Here is a 20,957-nt window from a genome sequence, read left to right as displayed (position 1 = left end):
GCATTTGCCAAATGTGAAGCTAAGATATCAGGCAGTCTAGCTTCGAGTTCAGTCATAGTTGATGAGTTGATGCATCGGCATAGTAATAAATAAGGTTGTTGTTCCACTAAACACAACAGCGAAACTGTAAACCTAATAAGGGAGTGATCAGAGACCACCGAAGCAAAGGGCATGATGTCAATATTCGTGACAGCAATACCACGTGTGAGAATCAAATCCAGGGTATTTCCACTAATGTGCGTTGAGTCCTGAATGCATTGCTGAAATCCTAACCATCCAGCCTCGCGGCGTCGGCGGAGGGAACCATCCAGGTCCGCGGCGTGGGCGGAGGGAACAATCCAGGCCCGTGAGATCGGCGGAGGTAACCATCCAGACCCACGGTGTTGGCGCTGGAGCCGACCCATCCAGGCCAGCGGCATCGGTGGAGAAGGCGAACCATCTAGGCCAGCAGCGTCAGCAGAGGAGGTGATCCATCCAGGCCCACGGCATCGGTTGCATCCGGGGTGGCGACGGCTGCACCCGAGGCTGGAGACGGCTACATCCGAAGCTAGCGGAGGCTACATCTGAGGCTAGTGTGGCGACATCTGAGGCTGTGGCGGCTGCGACCGAGGCTGACGGCGTCTACGACCGAGGCTGGTGGCGGCTATATCAGGGATCAACATTGGGGAAGGTTGGTGTGTGGTGACCGGATTTGTGGTGGTGGAGGTGGTGGAGACCACGAGCGGGAATTGCTTTACAATTAATAGTGGCCTGTACTGAGCTACAGGAGTTAACATGGCACCAACCAGGAAGACTTGGAGGAGATAAAGACCTCATTGAATCGTATTTCAAAAGACATGTCCAATTTAGACAAGTTGATGAAGGAGATTAAGGAGCTCCAAAATCTTGTTAAAGAAAAGGACAAGATAATTAAGAAACTTGAGCAACGGGTGGATGAACTTGAACAATATACTAGAAAAGATGATGTTATAATAACTGGTATGGAAACAAAACATCGGTCATACGCAAGGGTGGTGGATTCAGGTGGAGCCAGTGGAGAGGATGCACCACCTGAAGAATTACAAACATTAGAACACCAAGTTACAAATTTTTTAAATCAAAAAGGTGTTGTCATACATCAAGACACTATTTCAGACTGTCACACAATTCCATCCAAAGACAGTAAAAATAAACTACAAATATAATAATAGGATTTACAAGCAGAAAATACAAAAATGAATTATTAAGACAGGCAAAGAATCTGAAAGGAACAAATGTCTATATAAATGAGCATCTAATGAAAAAAAAAAAGCAGATATTGCCAGGAAAGCAAGGCTATTAAAAAAAAACAGAAACATATTGTTGCTACATGGGTCTGGAACTATAGGGTTTGGATTAGAGTGAAAGAAGGAACAAAGGGTATACAAATCAGAGACATGGAGGACAAATAGAACAGATGAAATTATTAAGAATGGGATATTGATGACAGATCTCAGTGATCATTTACCAGTTTTTTCAATATTTAAATATAAAAATAGGTACAAAAAAAACTGTTATAAACTTTAAAAGAGACAAGTCTTTAAAAGCCTTAGAGGCATTAAATTATGATCTTAAAAATCAAAATTGGGAAGAGGTTTATGTCGGTGACGTTAATGTAGCATATAGTTCATTCATGAAAATACTGATGAAATCATATAATAAAAATTGTAAATTAATAAAAACTAGTAAGAAAAGAGTAAGCAAACCATGGCTGATTAAGGGAATAAAAAACGCCTGTGTAAAGAAAAACTATTTATATAGGTGCTTTTTAAAAATGTAAACAAAGGAAACAGAACACAGATACAAAAAATATAAAAATAAACTATTGACAATAATTAGGAAACAAAAAAAAAGATTATTATAGTGAACAATTGAATTATAAAAAGGGTGATGGAAAGTGATGGAGTGAAATCAACTTTTCCGAATTATCTTGTCAAGGAAAATAAAGAGATAAATGATATAAAAGAAGTTGTAAATGAGTTTAATGATTATTTCTCAAAGGTGGGATCAAATCTGGTGGGAAATAAACCAATAGTAGAAGATAAATTAAATACACTTGTAAATACGGTAAAAAAAAACTGTGTAAGCAAAAGATCAACTGACTATGAAGATTTAGACAGGATGACTGTAAAAAGTATAATAGAAACTGTTATTGAACCATTCACCTACATTTGTAATCTGTCTCTGTCAACAGGAATTTTCCGAAATGAAAATTGCCAAGGTAGTCCCATTATATAAAAATGGAGACAAACATAACGTTTCAAATTACAGGCCAGTGTCATTGCTTCCACAGTTTTCTAAAATTATGGAAAAGGTTTTTGTAACAAGGTTGGATAAATTCATTGAGAAACATCATATTTTAAATAATGCTCAGTATGGATTTAGAACAAAACATTCGACAGCTATGGCAATTATGGAATTAACAGAGAAAATATCAACAGCAATAGATAATAAGGATTATATGGTAAGTGTTTTTATTGACTTTTATGTTATCGATCATTCAAGATTGCTTCACAAGTTACAACAATATGGAATAAGAGGGATTGCACATCAGTGGGTAAAAAGCTACTTAGAAAATAGAAAACAGTTTGTTCAGATAAATAATACTAAATCAGAATTGTGTAATATTATGTGTGACGTACCACAAGGGTCAGTACTTGGACCCAAACTGTTTATTTTGTATATCAATGATTTTGTGAATATATCTAATGTACTTGGTAGCATTTTATTTGCTGCCGATACAACATTATTTTACTCTGGATCAGATATACAGGAAGTAGCACAAGTGATAAATACAGAGTTGGAAAAACTGACATATTGGTTTGATATAAACAGATTGTCACTTAATCTTAATAAAACAAATTTCATATTGTTTAATGACAGAGTTAAAAAAAAATGATGTGTCATTAAAAATAGATGGAATGGAGATTCAATGGGTAAAAGAAACAAAATTTTTAGGAGTTATGATTGATGAAGATTTTACATGGAAGTCACACATAAATTACATAAAAGGAAAGATAGTGAAAGCCATTGCTGTTTTGCATAAAGTTAAATATTCATTAAATAGTTATGGATTACTAACATTGTACAATTCATTGACTGTTCCATATTTGACTTATTGTGTAGAAATCTAGGGATCAACATGTACAACTTATACACAACCTTTATTTATTTTGCAGAAAAGAGCTTTAAAAGTGATTGGCAACAGTCGATTTAGAGATCCATCTAATCCATTGTTCATTAAGTATAGGGTACTTAAATTTCATGATTTAGTTGATTTGAAATTACTACAAATAATGTACCAAGCGAATAACAATACCTTACCAATAAACATTCAAAATATGTTTGAAAAAAGAGTAAGTAGTTATAATTTGAAGGGCACAGAAGTCTTTAAAAAAACAAGATTCAGAACCAAGATAAAGGAATGGAGTATTGCAGTGAATGGTGTAAAATTATGGAACAACCTCAACAAAGAAATCAAAGAATCAAGGTCGCTTAAATTATTTTAAAAAAACGTATTAAACGTGATGTATTTCGTAAGTATGAAACTATGAAATAAGTCAGCGGGCTGTGACAAAGCCAAAAATGTAATCTGTTAATAATGTTTAGAATGTAATCTATTAGGGATGTAGTCTTTTAAATAATGATTTAAATTAGGAAAGAAGTCGGTGGCATGTGACAAAGTCATAGAAATGCAATGATGTCGATTGATGATGCTTTGCGAGACTGTATTGTAAAAAAGGGGCAGAATATATAAGACTTGTTCTTCCAAACTGCTCCTTTTCATTCAGTGGTTTGTAATGTTTTGTTAATTTTGCTTTTCTGTTTTTCTTTTAAATGAATGAAATAAATCCTCAATCAAAAAAAAAAATTGTGTTTTGTTTTTGTTACTTTAACTTGTTTACAAAATTCAGATGTGTAGAAGCTCAATGGTTCGCCAACTTTCAAGCACCACTAAACAACAATACAGTATTTTTCATTTCTAACAGCTTTGATGAATGGCCAACGTAAGCCCAGCCGACTGCACGAGTTTCACTGATCATGTGCGGGAGATAATCCTACAATACTTGATTGAATGAAACACGACTCCTGACCAAATTCCCAGATGTTGATTTTTACACATGAGCAACATTTATCATTCATGCCCACGGTACCATTTTTTAAAAAATCTTGTCTGTAAATATCACAGCATGAGTCACAACTGGCTTGTGCCATTAAGAAGATTTACAATTTTTAATATTGCAACAGCCTATTCTATTGCTGCTTTTTACTCCCTGTCCAATAATTTTAGGGGTAATACACAAAAAAGACAAACAGTGACAATAATGGTGACAAAACAGTGACAAAAATGATAATAGAGAGGGTAACAAAACTATTAAATCATACCAACGGGAGGCAATCATGATGACAATTGTCATGGACGTAAGCAGAGCCTGTCATGAGCTACAGCAGTAAAAGTGAGCCATGTGAGTACATGCATGTGTGTCTTCATGTGCTTTTGTACGTGCAGCATAAATCTCTGTGCAGAGTGTGATACACACACACACACATATATATATATATATATATATATAGTTTAAAATTTTTATTTAGATACTGGCTGCAGCCGCGCACAGTTCACGCACAGTTTACCATGGGTTTACTCACTGGCACGCCAGATTGCACAGCACTGCGGGGATCAAATTTGTGTAAGTGTCAAGATGCCTAATGCCTTTACACATAACGCCGACAAGTCACGAATGCCACAAAGTATACATTCTTGGCCGCTGATCACGAATGTGATGATTTGAGGCAGAGGCGTCAGGTGTCCTCAGGAACTGCTGCAACCTGTTACCATGTGTTATGATTAATGGCACGTGTTGTTGAAGAATTATCAGGAACCATTACGCATAGTCAAGAATAATGTTACGTTCTATCACATTGTGAATGAGGCAAACTGTCTCCACACACACACCCATATTCATCCATCAGCTGATGAACAATTCAGATTGCTCCAGTTTGCTCCTCAAAATCCACAGCAGAAGAACTTTGTGACTGCACGCTTAGTTGGGCTCTGTGCCATGGAATGGTGCAAAGAGGAGGAAGAGACAGAGAGAGCCAGATATGTGGCTCCACGCAGCTCTCATCTCGCTCGTTTTCCCAAACATCAGGCACAGCAGCAGCAACAGGTGGAACACCTGCAGGAGCACGCTGAGGAGCAGTGGAACGAGACTTTTAGCCGACTTGGTGTCACTGTCCTTCTTCAGCATACTGCAGCAATGAAACTGAATGCGGTGCAGCAAGGTTTAATTGTGCACACATCAGAGAAGAACGCTGTCACGCTCTATTAAGGATCACCACTAATCAAGATGGATCAACACGCTCAGTTGTGACCTCCACGACATGTAGCGAAATGAGGGTGGTTCATGACATCCTTGGAAGATTTTTTGACAGCTAAAAACATGCTCCATGAAAATCACAAATATCACGCATCAACATGCACTATTAAGAAACCTATTCAGATGCGTTAAGTCATGATAAGAATGTCAGGAATGTGCCAAAAATGATGCAAATATGGCATTCTTAAGGCATCCTGCCTATGTGTAAACGCAGCATCAACCAAGTGCCAGAGGCAGGGTGCTACAGTCACAGCTGGAAGAACATTAACTCCCCCCCACCCTTCAAATCTCCTCCTCATAATTAATTGAAAATTATATAACGGCTGAGTGGATCCTTATTATTTGATTGGTGCTTTGTATGTCACGTAACATGGATTATTCATCCCATTTGTGTTGCATTATATTTAGTGTGCAAATTTGGTTCCATATGTTTTGTGCCATTTCACGCTGCGAACCCCTCCCACGCACACACTACACACTAGTAGGCGCAGTGTTTAGCTAAACATGGCAGAGTTTGTTTTGCTGACGGATGATGATTTGAAGGAGCTAATTGACTGTGCTAATTCTTATAACACCAAAAAACATCCATGATGCTGTAAACTGGCATGAAGAACTGAATTAATTTATGACATAAGTTTTTGCTGGACTGAAGTCTTTTTTTTTTTTTTTGGAAGTACACAAAGTCAGTGCACGGCATCACGGAGTGCATCATCAGAATTATTTTTGAACTATCTAACTGTTTTTACAAGTTGATTGGGAACAATGTTGGATTCCTATTTAAAGTTCGTGCTGGACTGCTGATGTCAAAGCACCGGTGATACACACCAAAATGTCAGTCCCTTTTCTGTTGGAATGTTCCATTCACTTCATGAATTATTCACACCATTGAACTCAAATGTTCATTTTTTGTATAATAACCAATAGCGTAGTGTGTGAGTGTGAATGTTCACATGTGCATAGGATTCATGTCCCAGGTTGAGGTGCAGGTACCCCAATATAGTGAAGTGGCACACCAGGTGACACTCATGCCCCACTGCCTCCCACCAACCCAGCCCCACATGTGCTCCAAGCCCGACATAACATGTACCATACTTTTAAAGAAAGCTCCACTCTTCTTTTCTTCCATTAACAGTTGACATTTCCATTACAGGGAAGTAATGAATCCTCAAACTAGATGTACACTTGTAAAACACTAAGAAGTAGAAAGACAAAGGAATGTGGAAAATGAAACACTCGCTCCAAAATGTTGACAAGCAAAACAAGATTTACATTTTGCCATTGTATTGTGAAAGCAAAGAGGAAACATGAATGCAGAGATGGACAGAAAGACAGAGAATGAGTTATGAACTACACAACAAATCTCAAAGAAACACTCTCATATGAACAAAAATAACAAAGTCTACCCTGTCAAACATGCATTCATCTCCATCTACTTGGTGTCCCAGGCCATTTTGAACTATTTGACTCTTCGTGGGTGATCTTTATGGAAAGAAGGAGGGAACAATGAACACAACTAAGACACAAAGTCCAAATGAAGCATGAACTAAATGAACTGCTCCAAGAAGCAGGAAGTCACAATGCGTGATGAACTGAATGAAGCCGAATGAGCTGAAACGCATGCCATTCCTTCAGAAAGCAGCAGTGACTGGAATGATTTGTGAACTGGTGGGGGGCATGTATCCTTGAAATCTGTGAGATCGGGTCAATGGCGCTTTAAATAGTCAACAGTGAAGAATGTACAGATTTCATCATCACGTGTGTTGCCTGGTTCTGGTTATAACCACAAACTCCTCTCACACAAGTTTAAGTCTCCAGGTGAACATTCACCAGTCAAATTATGCCTCATGCCAGCATTAAAACTTGTCAGGCTGCTGTGGAAACAGAACCAAATGACTGCAGGTGGAGCAATACGTGCGGAAATTGTGCACTGCTGCATCACTAATGGGATGGCAACTGAAAAGTCTCGACCTTCAAGTGGTTTGATAACAGAATGTATATGTAGTGGACGAACTCTCTGCGATGTCACGCTGAAGAGCCGTTCCAAAGCTCAAATCTATCATCTTGGCAGTGCTTAAATCCGCCAAACTCTTTACCTATTTATGGGTTGGCAAGGAGGTGGCGCATGGGCAACACCAGTGTAACTTGGATGGGATGAAAGAACCCCCAAAAATGCCCAGCATCTCTGAGTTCCCAAACAAGCTAAGGCTATTTGCTTTTGCAGCTTTGCATATGCCACAGTAACAGTTCCACCATTAACAGTGCTAACATACTAATGGTCCTAACATACTAATTAAACAAGAGCAATCACAGATTTCTGATGTCCACCAATCCTAATCTAGATCACCTCCAAAATGCAGTGGAGTCTTCCATGTCCTAATATCTATGTGTGTTGCAAATTTGGTGAGAATCCGTGAAGTCGCTTTGAAGTAATCCTTCAAAGCCTATATAAAGTGAAATCTTGATCCAGATTCCAGATCCAGATTACCTCCAAAATGTAATGGAGTCTTCCATGGCCTAATATGTATCTGTGTTGAAAGTTTTATCAAAATCTGTGCAGTAGTTTTGATGTAATCCTGCTAACAGTAATCCTTCAAAGGCTATAGTGAAACTTAATCCAGAATCCGGATCCAGATCACCTCCAAAATTTAATGGAGTCTTCCACGGCCTAATATGTATCTGTGTTGAAAATTTGAAAAAATACGCTTGCTGTTTTGATGCAGAGCGCTCCAGCAGCCCGCAAGGATAGACTTCTTCCGGAAAAATCCGCAGCGCCGCAGAGCTCCGTGATCACTGAGAGAGGTTTGTATCGTTTTAAAGACTTGGATTCTTTGAATCTATGACTCGGATTCTGCCTCCAGTGTTACCACAACGGTAACACTGGAGGCAGTGAGCGAAGGGAGAGCACGCTCATTGTGTTCTGCGTGTGTCTGTTTATAAGAATCTTAGAGCCCAGAAGAAAAAAGAGCGCCAACAACTACCCATAACTATGTTCTTCACTCGGAAAAAGACACTTGCACCGAGGTGTCACTCAGTGGAAAAAGACACGACAGCGGAGCAGCATCAGGACGCAGAGGCGCGGTCAGAGGAACTGTGAAATACTGGTCAGTCACTATTAATAATTTCTTATGTGTCCAACCTCGTAGGTTGATCGTTCAAATTAAATTCGTTAGTTCTAAAAGCCATCATAATTATTTATAGGAAAATGTTCAATTTTTATTTCTCAAACAAATGTTTTGGCCTGAAAACAGGTTTTGATCTTTGGTTTCATTCTGTAATACTGGACTTATTTTTCTACTAAGGTTTGAACTTTGAGAGTGTTTACACAGGAGAGAAAATTGTATAAAATGTTTAGTGAGGGGTTTTACAGCCTTAAAACATCTATAATAATTGTAAAAAGTAACGTTGACTACTTCACGGATTTCGCCTATTGCGGGTTATTTTAGAACGTTAACTCCTGCGATAAATGATGGACCATTGTACACACACACACACACACACACACATATATATATATATATATATATATATATATATATATATATATATATATATATTCTATTTCTACCTCATTTTCTTATTTTATTGTATTGTTACAAGTATTATTATTATTGTTTATCCTTGCACACGCTGTTTGCTGCACATTTTCCTCTACCTGCACCCATCTGTGTGTTTTTTAAGAGCTGACGCATGTGAATTTCTCCACTGTGAGATCAATAAAGTCTTGTCTTATCTTATCTTAGTTTTGATGTAATCTTGTAATCTTGTTTGTTTGTTTGTTTGTACCAGGCTCTAAATGTTTATCTCTGCTCTAAAGTTGAGGGTTTTAACATGAGGGTCTATGGGGACTGACTCACTCAAGCAGCCATTTTTGGAACTGCATGTTTTTTTGTTGTTGCTGTTGTTTTTGTTTCCCTTCCATGATGGCACTGGAGGTAATGGTTTGGGTTTGAAGCTGAGTGGCATTCTTCCTCTAATATTGTTCAGATCCAACCAACTGCAGGCCACATTCACCTGAACATCATATGCATTTAGAACCCCTTTGGCTTTAGCCTTGTAAACCAAATAAAGTTGCTTTGTGTGTGTCAAACTCATGGCTATTTCTTCTCGGCTGAAAACAGGCCCAGCCAATCACAACCGTTTATCCCATATGGGGCAGGTTTTATGGGGTGTGCTGAAGAGCTACTCTTTTCAGTGGTTGCCTATGCCGGGTTACCTTGGGTCAGGTGTTTCCAACCCTACTCCTGGACAGCACCTGCTCTGCATGTTTTTCACTCTTCCTGCTTCAACCACAGGGAACCACAAACTTTAAAAAGAAAAAGAAAAACATTCAGGTGTGAATAGAGACCTCTGCCTCAGCTAATCTGAAGTTCAACAAATTCTCTCAACCTACTTTTTCTAGAGATATACAGCACAAATCATTCACCCATGTTCCAGTACAGTGGTCCCTTGTTTATCGCGGGAGTTACCTTCTAAAAATAACCCAAGTGAAGACTGATGACATCTTCACAGGTAAGATGCGGAAGCAATTATTTTTTGCTTTTTACAATGTGTTGGCGCCATGAAATTAATTTATTTCAAGGTGCATGACTGCACATTGAATCACCTTTAATTTCTAAAATATCTCTGTATTTAGATTGGGCATTTAAACAAGTTTTATTAACAAAGAGGGTGGGCGAATGGCCGAGGGGAGGTGGTGTTCAAATGTACGGATAGGGTACTTCATTCTAAAAATGGACACAATGAGAAATATTTGTTTTATGTGATGACAATACGCCTTTGGGCTAGAAAGCACAGATGTTCTTTCAATAATCCCATAAATACAAGCTGACACTGTGTCATCAAAGAGATCAAGTCTTATTCACATACCTTCATATGTACCGGAATTTCAAGCTGTAGCAACATTTCATATCCACCAGAAACAGCCTGTTAATGACTAATACTCAACTCATCAAGGCCTTTTGTCTGAGGAACCCAACCCGCAAAAAGTAGCAGCTTTGCTGTTGAGAACCTTCTCATTTCAAATGAAAGCACCATGTATATATGAAATGCGACTGGCTTTAGAAAGACAAATATTTCCTGTCATAAATATTTCAGAAAAAGAAGATCAACGTGAGAATCACAAGGGCAACACTCAAGCAAACTTTTTTGGATTTAGCCTCAGTATAAAACCAACATATACGAGGTCTATTAGAAAAGTATCCAACCTTATTATTTTTTTCAAAAACCATATGGATTTGAATCACGTGTGATTGCGTCAGACAAGCTTGAACCCTCGTGCGCATGCGTGAGTTTTTCCACGCCTGTCGGTTGCGTCATTCGCCTGTGAGCAGGTTTTGGATTTAGCCTCTATAAAACCAACATATACTCAACAAAAACATAAACGCAACACTTTTGGTTTTGCTCCCATTTTGTATGAGATGAACTCAAAGATCTAAAACTTTTTCCACATACACAATATCACCATTTCCCTCAAATATTGTTCACAAACCAGTCGAAATCTGTGATAGTGAGCACTTCTCCTTTGTTGAGATAATCCATCCCACCTCACAGGTGTGCCATACCAAGATGCTGATTAGACACCATGATTAGTGCACAGGTGTGCCTTAGACTGCCCACAATAAAAGGCCACTCTGAAAGGTGCAGTTTTGTTTTATTGGGGGGGATACCAGTCAGTATCTGGTGTGACCACCATTTGTCTCATGCAGTGCAACACATCTCCTTCGCATCATCTGTGAAGAGAACACCTCTCCAACGTGCCAAATGCCAGCAAATGTGAGCATTTGCCCACTCAAGTCGGTTACGACGGCGAACTGGAGTCAGGTCGAGACCCCGATGAGGACGACGAGCATGCAGATGAGCTTCCCTGAGACGTTTCTGACAGTTTGTGCAGAAATTCTTTGGTTATGCAAACCGATTGTTTCAGCAGCTGTCCGAGTGGCTGGTCTCAGACGATCTTGGAGGTGAACATGCTGGATGTGGAGGTCCTGGGCTGGTGTGGTTACACGTGGTCTGCGGTTGTGAGGCTGGTTGGATGTACTGCCAAATTCTCTGAAACGACTTTGGAGACGGCTTATGGTAGAGACATGAACATTCAATACACGAGCAACAGCTCTGGTTGACATTCCTGCTGTCAGCATGCCAACTGCACGCGCCCTCAAATCTTGCGACATCTGTGGCATTGTGCTGTGTGATAAAACTGCACCTTTCAGAGTGGCCTTTTATTGTGGGCAGTCTAAGGCACACCTGTGCACTAATCATGGTGTCTAATCAGCATCTTGATATGGCACACCTGTGAGGTGGGATGGATTATCTCAGCAAAGGAGAAGTGCTCGCTATCACAGATTTAGACTGGTTTGTGAACAATATTTGAGGGAAATGGTGATATTGTGTATGTGGAAAAAGTTTTAGATCTTTGAGTTCATCTCATACAAAATGGGAGCAAAACCAAAAGTGTTGCATTTATATTTTTGTTGAGTGTATAACTCATACATATCCAGGGCTATCTACCTTTTTCTTTTTTCATCACCTACCGTTTTTTGTTTTGTCTCATCATGTAATTCACTTGTAACTGTTAATCCTACCCAGTTCTTACTGTAATACAGTGGTCCCTCGTTTATCGCGGGAGTTACGTTCTAAAAATAACCCGCAATAGGCGAAATCCGCGAAGTAGTCAGCGTTATTTTTTTACAATTATTATAGATGTTTTAAGACTGTAAAACCCCTCACGACACACTTTATACACTTTTCTCAAACAGGCATTTACATTTTCTCACTTTTCTCTCCTGTGTAAACACTCTCTTTTTTCTTCTGGCCGATAAGATTATAAACAGACACACGCAGAACACAATGTGTGCGCTCTCCCTTCGCTCACTGCCTCCGGGGGCACGGATGCGAGACCCACAAAGAACCCACATGGCTACAGAGCTCTGAGGCTGTGGTTACCGAGACCATGCAGCGGGCGCTGCAGATTTTTCTGCAAGAAGCCTATCCTTGCGGGCTGCCGGAGCGCTCTGCATCAAAACAGCGAGCGTAGTCTCTGGACCTGTTACCAGACTTGTCCGTAGCTCCACACAGCAGACAGGGGGCCGGTGTGAGTGGCCCACTGCCGAGCCCACAGACTCAGTAAGCGCATCAGAGGCAGTGAGAGCAATCGCGGTGATGCCGACCGTTGCTGCAACCGGCCCGCCTGATAAGGACGCAGAACACAATGCGCTGTTAAAAAACAACAACAAAAAAAGAAGAAACATGCAAAATTGCACTAAAAAAAAACACGAAACTTCGAGACCGTGAAAGGTGAACCGCGTTATAGCGAGGGGCCACTGTACTGTCCTTTACAAAGTACAAATCAAACTATTTCTCAATTTAAATTTCTTCAAAGTTACAGTGAAAAACAGGCCTGGATTCTGAAGAACGTCTCTCTCGCAGGAGATCCATCCATTCAGAACCCCAAAACAAAGGACTAAAACAGTTTTTATAAAACATGATATGGGCGTGACAAAGGCGGACCTTATTTCGCAAAATCCTTCCCTTATTGGTCAACCGTGGGTATAGAGGGAGGTCCAGCCCCTGCCCAAAACCTGCACAATAAGGGGACATACTATAATTTTTATTGCAATTTGAATCCCTTTGTTGCCTATCATGCGGCGACGTATTAAACCTTCAACTTTGACTGAACTCGAAGCGAGACTACCAGAAATCTTAACTTCAAGCTTGATGAATTTTCAGTCGGTAGACAGTCTTGCGGATAGCCTGAATTTAGTGCTAAAAACCACACTTGATAAGATTGCGCCTCCTCTATTAAGGCCATGCCTTCCCAATGCACAGACACCTTGGTTCAACAGTTATTTGCATGACCTTAGGCAGAAGGCTAGAGGGTTGGAACAGAAATGGCGTAGTTCCAAACTAGAGGTGTTCCACCTTGCATGGCGGGAAGCTATTTTAGATATTTATTTATAAGCATGCTTTATTGGCTACGAAGCAGGCCTATTACTCTGAATTGATAAACAAAAACAAGCATAATTCAAAGTTTTTGTTTGATACGGTGGCATTTCTTATTCATGGACAGCCACCTGTTGGTCATTCTCCTTTTTCAGCACAGGACTTTCTGGACTATTTCGAAAAGAAAATAGAAGATATTAGGTTGAGCACATCTCAGCATGCTTTGGTCCAGTCATTGTATCCAGCTACTGAGCTGGGGACTACCACTGAGGTGCTACCTAGATTCACGGAATTTGATAGTATCTTACTAGGTGTGCTGACGAAACTTGTGATGTCTATTAAAAGCACAACCTGTTTATTTGATCCTATACCAACAAAATTGTTTAAGGATCTTTGGCCCACTCTTGGGACGACTGTGCTGGAAATTGTTAATCTTTCTCTAAACTCTGGATCTGTTCAAAATTGTTTTAAATCTGCAGTGGTTAAACCACTACTCAAGAAATCTAATCTCGATCCTGGTGTATTGAAAAATTATAGGCCGATATCAAATCTATCATTCTGCTCTAAAATTCTGGAAAAGGTGGTTTCACGGCAGCTTGTGGATTATCTTACTGAGAATGACCTTTTTGAGCCACTGCAGTCTGCTTTTAGAAAACATCACTCCACAGAAACAGCACTTATTAAAGTAGTTAATGAGCTTCTGCGAGCAATGGACTCAGATACTACTACAGTATTGGTGTTGCTGGATCTCAGTGCTGCGTTTGACACCTTTGATCATCATATTCTACTTGATAGGCTAGAAAATTGTTTCGGGATTACAGGAACTGCCCTTGTGTGGTTGACGTCTTATCTGTCTGGTCATTCCCACTGTGTTTTGTGCAACGACACTACCTCTGATTTTAGGGGCATGAAGTTTGGGGTTCCGCAGGGATCCGTTCTGGGTCCCCTGCTTTTTTCCCTGTATATGGCACCCCTTGGGAACATTTTGCGGCATTTTGGGGTTGCTTTTCATTGCTATGCTGATGACACTCAGTTGTATATGCCGATAGCTGCTGGAAATCCTGTCCACATAAAATCTTTACAGGACTGTCTCACAGCAGTGAGAAGTTGGATGTCTAAAACCTTTCTACTTTTGAACTCTGATAAGACTGAAATGATGGTTCTTGGTCCAGCAAGACATCGGCATCAATTTGATCAGCTAGCGCTTAGCCTAGGTTTGTGTGTTATGCATCATACTGACAAGGTGAGGAACCTTGGGGTAATTTTTGATCCTACATTGTCCTTTGACCTCCACATTAGGGACATTACAAGGACTGCTGTCTTTCACTTAAGAAATATAGCAAAGATTTGTCCCATCCTGTCTATGGCTGATGCTGAGACTCTGATTCATGCTTTTGTTTCTTCTAGATTGGACTATTGTAATGCTTTGCTTTCTGGTTTGCCACAGTCCAGCATCAGGGGTCTTCAACTGGTTCAAAATGCTGATGCCAGACTTCTGACACGAAGCAGAAGGTTTGACCATATTACGCCAGTTCTGGCATCCCTTCACTGGCTTCTGGTCTCTTTGAGATCGGATTTTAAAGTATTACTATTGGCCTATAAAATTGTTCATGGACTGGCGCCCCCCTATCTGGCCGGCCTGGTTGAGTCCTATGTGCCGGCTAGGGCTCTGCGTTCACAGGATGCAGGACTATTGTGTGTCCCAAGGGTGAAGAAAAAGTCAGCGGGTTACAGAGCTTTTTATCACCGCGCCCCAGCTCTGTGGAATGATCTGCCTGCGCTGATACAACAGTCGGACTCTTTTAAAGCCAGGCTGAAGACACATCTGTTCTCCCTGTTTTATCATTAGCAGTTTATATGATTGTGTCTTTTTTTATTTGTTTTATTTCTTTCATCTTTTTATGGTTACATTTTTTTATTGTGTTTTAATCTTATTTCATTTTATTCTGCTTTTAAATGTTTGTGAAGCTCCTTGAGGCGATTATTCGTGATTTGGCGCTATATAAATTAATAAATTATTATTATTATTATTTGTTCTAAGTGGTAAAAACGGTTGAACTCAATTCGACATGCATGTTTAGGCAAATAACATACTAAAAGTATACTAAACTAAGAGTGTAACCATTTAAGTAAAGTAATTACATAATACCAAAACAAATAGCAAACAAAATAAAATAATATTATAAACACAAACATATCTAACATAACTTTGTAGCTTTGGCTAAGTGTAGAGATGGAAAAAAAAGCATAAACTGAAGTGTCAGTTTTCCATTAAAAATTTGACAAACCCATTTCTGCAAGTGCTGACATCAAAACCAGTAAGTGGGAACAAAAACTAACTGCCTTGAAGTGACCGGCGTTGTGCGCACTCCTATATATACTGTTTGTGCATTTACCTGAAATGAGACCTCCGGTTGCTCTTTTTCTTTAACAGTCAGGTTCAGGAGGTTCAGGTGGCCATTTAACTTCCAAAAACACGCTGAGATGAGTGGCATAATGCCGTTAATGCACGCGCGCTGACATTAAGTGGGTCTGAGTGGCAATTATCACTGGCAACACCTCAAGGAATATCTGGCACTTTGTCGCCATCTAGAAAGCAGGGGTGAGACTGTGTGTAACGAGGCAGATTGTTCCTCATAGGTACAATGCTGAAAGTGCTAAAAAACGTCCTATACCCTGGAGAGAAACCGGAGGATGAGGGGAGTGAGGAAGGATAATGGGAAGTAAAAAAAACAAAACAAAACAAAAAACGTAAGGAGATGCTTTGGCGCAGCAGAGGAAAAATGTTGACGTGAGCATGTCAGAGTAATTTCTTGTAAAAGTCAAGAAGACCTTCTTGCGCTATCAGTTCCATTTAACAGCAGAGCGGGATTCGATTACTTCAAAGACACGCTGCACAGAGTTAAAACTCAAAACCCCTGAGCTGCATTAAGAGAGAGAATGAAAAAGTCGAGCTGATGCCTTCAAACAGTCCCATCACATACGTGGGGACTAAAGTGACACATCAAAGGATCACTTTTCACCTGCGCTCTAAAAACATTATCAAAGTCAAGGTCGATGATGCATCTCGTATGATCACGCTGAAAGACGGCATGTTGTCTTTTTTTGACAACATTGATATGTGCTGAAAATGCAGCCTTTTGAAGGAGTATTCGGTGGCTTATCGGGTAGAAATCTTGAGATCCGTATTGAGTCGACAGGGGATGCACATCTCAAATTAAACCCTATACAAGCAGAGTGACCCTGGGCGGGTCCAGCACCCTTGTTAGTCATGTCTGTTGCATTTTATAATCACTATAGCTTTGTCCACACAGAAACAGAACCTTCCCTGTATAATCTTTTTCATCTGTCATTTTCAAAAAGTGTTCCATAAACACGGCAGTTTCAAGAAGAATCTGCGTCCACACAAAAATGCTAAAACTTCAAGAAAATGCTGTAGTACGTGGCGCTGTCACACTTCCACAAAAAACAGAGAAGATGTGGCGCATACGCATAACTGGAGCCAGTGGTGGGCACAGCTAACAAAAAAGTTAGCTTTTATCCATTAATCAGCTAACTGAAAAGTTATCTTTTATGATGATAAACCATTAAAGTGCAAAAAAAAATTATCTTTATTACAGATAACCGATAACTTTTAGCATTGATTTGGACGTGGCCACATCAGATTACACTGTCGGCTTCTGATAAACCAGTTTCACTTTAAGCGCCGCAGGGGCTTCTGGGTAAATTCAAGGATCACAAACACAAAGAACACATGAAAAATGAATGAATAAAAAAGTAAAACCCCAAACACTGTCATCATCTTTCAAAAGCAGTAAAACAGTATCAGAAGTCGGTTTCTCTCTGTATTAGATACACCGTCATTTACGAGCTAAAAGCTGCTGCTTTTTTCACACGCTTTGAACCCTGCGGCTTAAACAACCGAAATACATCCATTAATGCATTGATTGGCAGAGTAAAGTACACGCAGTAAATATAAATTCTTACCTGTTAGTTTCAGTGGGATTCATCTGAATAAATAATCCACATAAAGCATCCATTTTAAAAATCCAAAACAGTGTCTAAACATGAAGAAAAGTCCCTCCCTCTGTACACACAGCTGCACCATGAGAGCTCCTCTCCACCACCGAGTCTTGGTGATTAAATTACAGCCACAAAGAAATAAAATAAAATAATGTTAAAATTAGTCTGTTTTGTTTTTGTGTTGAGTGGACAAGTCACTGTAATGTCCAAAGAGAACCTGAACTACACTACCCACAATGCTCCCTGCGCCAACCGGCCTATCAAGTTGTGCGCTTAATGATAATGCCATCAGTAAGCGACAGGCAGCCCGTCTGCTTGGTGGCTATAAACACACAACAGACAGACTAAAATGTCTGATTTTAGGGTTTACAAACGTTTTTGACCGTTAAACTTTACTAGCAAAGAAAATGTTAGCGGACTGAAAGTTATCGGAACTAAATTTATCGGAAGATAATTGGTCCGATGATGGTTTTAAAACATCTGGAAAGCTAATCCGATAGCAAAAACATTAGCTTTGATAATTATCTGCTATCGGATTAGCTGAACTGTGCCCACACTGACTGGAGCTAATCGATGCAGCCGCAGACGTTGAACTTTACAAAGCAGCAAACAGCATAAGTATAAAGTCTTTTAATCTGGTCCATTGTGAGGATTCATCATCACAGCCAAAACCTGATATCCACATGATGCCCTTGTTTAGGATGATGGCTCCTGGAAAAACTTTAATTCCTTGTCGTGGAAGTGCTTGTCAATAAAGTAGTCCCTCAGGGTCCATCTGATCTGGCTGCATTTCTCAGCCTGAGCCGGGAGGCACTTTGTCCCACCACCAAGAAGAAAAAAAATAACATTTTAAAACCTGAAAGTCCTTTCTGCAATTATTTTATTAATTTCACAATTGGTCTCATGATCGGAATTCACAACAGTTATCCTTCATCTCTTCAGCATTCTGCTAGCAACAGAAAAAAATCCCATTAAGTTTCCATCAAGATTAAAAAGTATGTTAAATTGCACAGTTAACAACAACATCACATCATTCTTTATGAGCAGCTGAGGTTAGAGAGGTGGGGCTATGACATTGTTTCAAAAAAGTTCCATATTGCTTGTCCACATGAAAACGCAAATCTACAGTGTTTTCAGATTTATCCATTCTGGGACTGTTTTCAAAACATAGCATTTTTGGCCACCGATGTGGACGAAACACCAATATAATATAAAACGTTTGCAGACACACCTGAACCCGTGTCCATGTGCATGGGCCGATTTCTCAAAAATAAAAATAAAGATATGGATAGAAATACAGCTTACTTTCTCCAACAACAACTTGACACATATTATTCAGCTTATTCAGCCCTGCCCTCTTTTACAACAGAGGCATTTTTGTTTTGTCTTAGGACTTCCGGTGAGCAGTGTTTTCAATAGAGAACAATGGAATATATTACATGGGTAGAAACAAAAACCTTTTTGAAAAGCTCAAAGGGAACGACTCTGGCTCACCCACGGGTCAGAACAGAGTGGGAAGATGACATGAAAAAGTGGTCCTCTATTATTTTTAACTACTTTGTGTTGTCACTCGGCGTGGATGGTTTGGTAAATGGACTGCATTTATATAGCACTTTTCCATCTGTATCAGATGCTCAAAGCGCTTTACAATAATGCCTCACATTCACCCCGATGTCAGGGTGCTTTCATACAAGGCGGTCACTACGCACCGGGAGCAATAGGGGATTAAAGACCTTGCCCAAGGGCCCTTAGTGATTTTCCAGTCAGGCTGGGATTTGAACCAAGGATGTGTCTGGTCTGCTTAAGGTTTCTTCCTCAGAGGGAGTTTTTCCTTACCACTGTTGCTCTGGGGGTTGGTAAGGTTAGACCTTACCTGTGTGAAGTGCTTTGAGGCAACTCTGTTGTGATATGATGCTATATAAATGAAAATAAATTGAAACTGAAGTTCTGGTCTCAAGCCCAACGCCTCAACCAGTAGACCAGCACCTCCCCTTTGGCTATGAGGTACTATGAGCTCCGTGCCGCACAGCGGCACCCCCCGTGACCCTTAATTGGAGTAAGCGGTTGAAGATGAGTGAATGAGTACCTCGAAAACACTTTATTTATATGATGGTAGCCAGCAAGTACTGTTCTGTGCTGTGAGCAAGTCTCACTCTCTCTGACACCAAGAGGCCTTCAAGTGACTGATGCTCAAGACCTTGTTAGATCATCCAACTGTTTGGCACAGGTTTGTGAGTTTGAGCCCAGTTTAGAGTTGGGCCTGTGAATGCAGTACAGGGCAGACGTACATCCTGAAGACATTACTTCTGAGGGAGCTTTAAATTTTAAAGTCCTTCATTGTTATTTGACAGCAGTTGAGCAGAGAATTTCATTGATTGGTCACTAACCCTATCAACTTTTGCTGTAGGCATGGCAACAGGCATGGTTTTCCGTGTGTAAAATATATGTGAAGTGACAGGTCCCTCCACAGGACAACCAGCTTTGTACAACAAGATAAAGGCACAGAGCAGACTCTATGAATGCTTTCTCCCCAGTCGGGGGCAATGAAAGGCATTATGGGAGTGATGCATACCCTGCTGCATAATATTCTGGGACAATCGCACCTGCAGTGAGCTTTGGAGGGTTGATGAATGTGATTCATGCAAAGATGTTTATCATGATGCTTTAGTGACATCTCGATGACTTGTACCGCATAATGATTAGCTGACTCATATTGGTTGCGAAAATATCCTGGAGAATGTGTTTTGTTTTTTAACTATACCTGTGATGACCTTGACTATGATCTTTGAGCGATCTGCTCCAAAAGTTAATAACAGTAGTAACAGGAATGAAGAGGACAGGAAGGAGAGGAACAGAATGTGTGGCTGCTCACACTGCCATGAACACTGCCATCTACTGCCAGTAGATGGCAGTGTTCATGACAGTGTGAAGAGCATTTGCCAATTGCTAAAAGTGATGGACTTAGAATTTTCAGTTTTAAAATTGCCTTTTTTTTTACAAATAAAAAAATACATATTTACAAATACAGATTTATTTGTAAAACCCACCACGTTTCAGTAACTGTGTGTTATACCGACCAGCCAACCCCTGATGTCAGGAAACTAATGTACCCATAATGCAATGCAGCATGCGTGTGTAAACACTAAAACCTTCTAAATTAGTGCATTGCTTTAAAACTAAAACATATAGCCAATATTATCACTTTGTAAAATGATAGTCGTGAGGTTAATTTTAATAACTTGTCCGCAATTAGTTTGTTTAAATTATAACTATAAGTCAAAACTGCCTGCCTGTGCAAGACTCCAATGAAATGACCAGCAGGTTTGTATGGTGTGAAGAGAAATGATCTTTTTTTCCCCCTCTTTCTCTCTTCTCTCTCTGATCACCAGATCTCTTTTGCTGAGAGAAGGCCAATCTGAGACAGAAGGGCTGACTTGTGTCAGTAGTTGCCATGTATGTACTGAAGTCAGTACTGAAAGTTATCGGTTTAGCTTTTATCTGTAACTTCTGCTAATTTTTTTTAGGGATTTATCAGTTTATCTTTATAAAAATTAACTTTTCAGTTAGTGGATTAACAGTTATCAAAGCTAAATTTTGGTT

General features: G+C 39.9%; 1 protein-coding gene across 1 annotated transcript in view; it reads right to left on the bottom strand.

The window, feature by feature from the left end:
• cdh13 (cadherin 13, H-cadherin (heart)) overlaps positions 1-20,957 on the bottom strand; it is a 1,165,005-nt gene that overhangs the window by 1,114,817 nt on the left and 29,231 nt on the right.

Source organism: Thalassophryne amazonica, chromosome 8, assembly GCF_902500255.1.
Source record: "Thalassophryne amazonica chromosome 8, fThaAma1.1, whole genome shotgun sequence".
Lineage (NCBI taxonomy): Eukaryota > Metazoa > Chordata > Actinopteri > Batrachoidiformes > Batrachoididae > Thalassophryne > Thalassophryne amazonica.
This window is presented reverse-complemented; position numbering and strand designations above follow the sequence as displayed.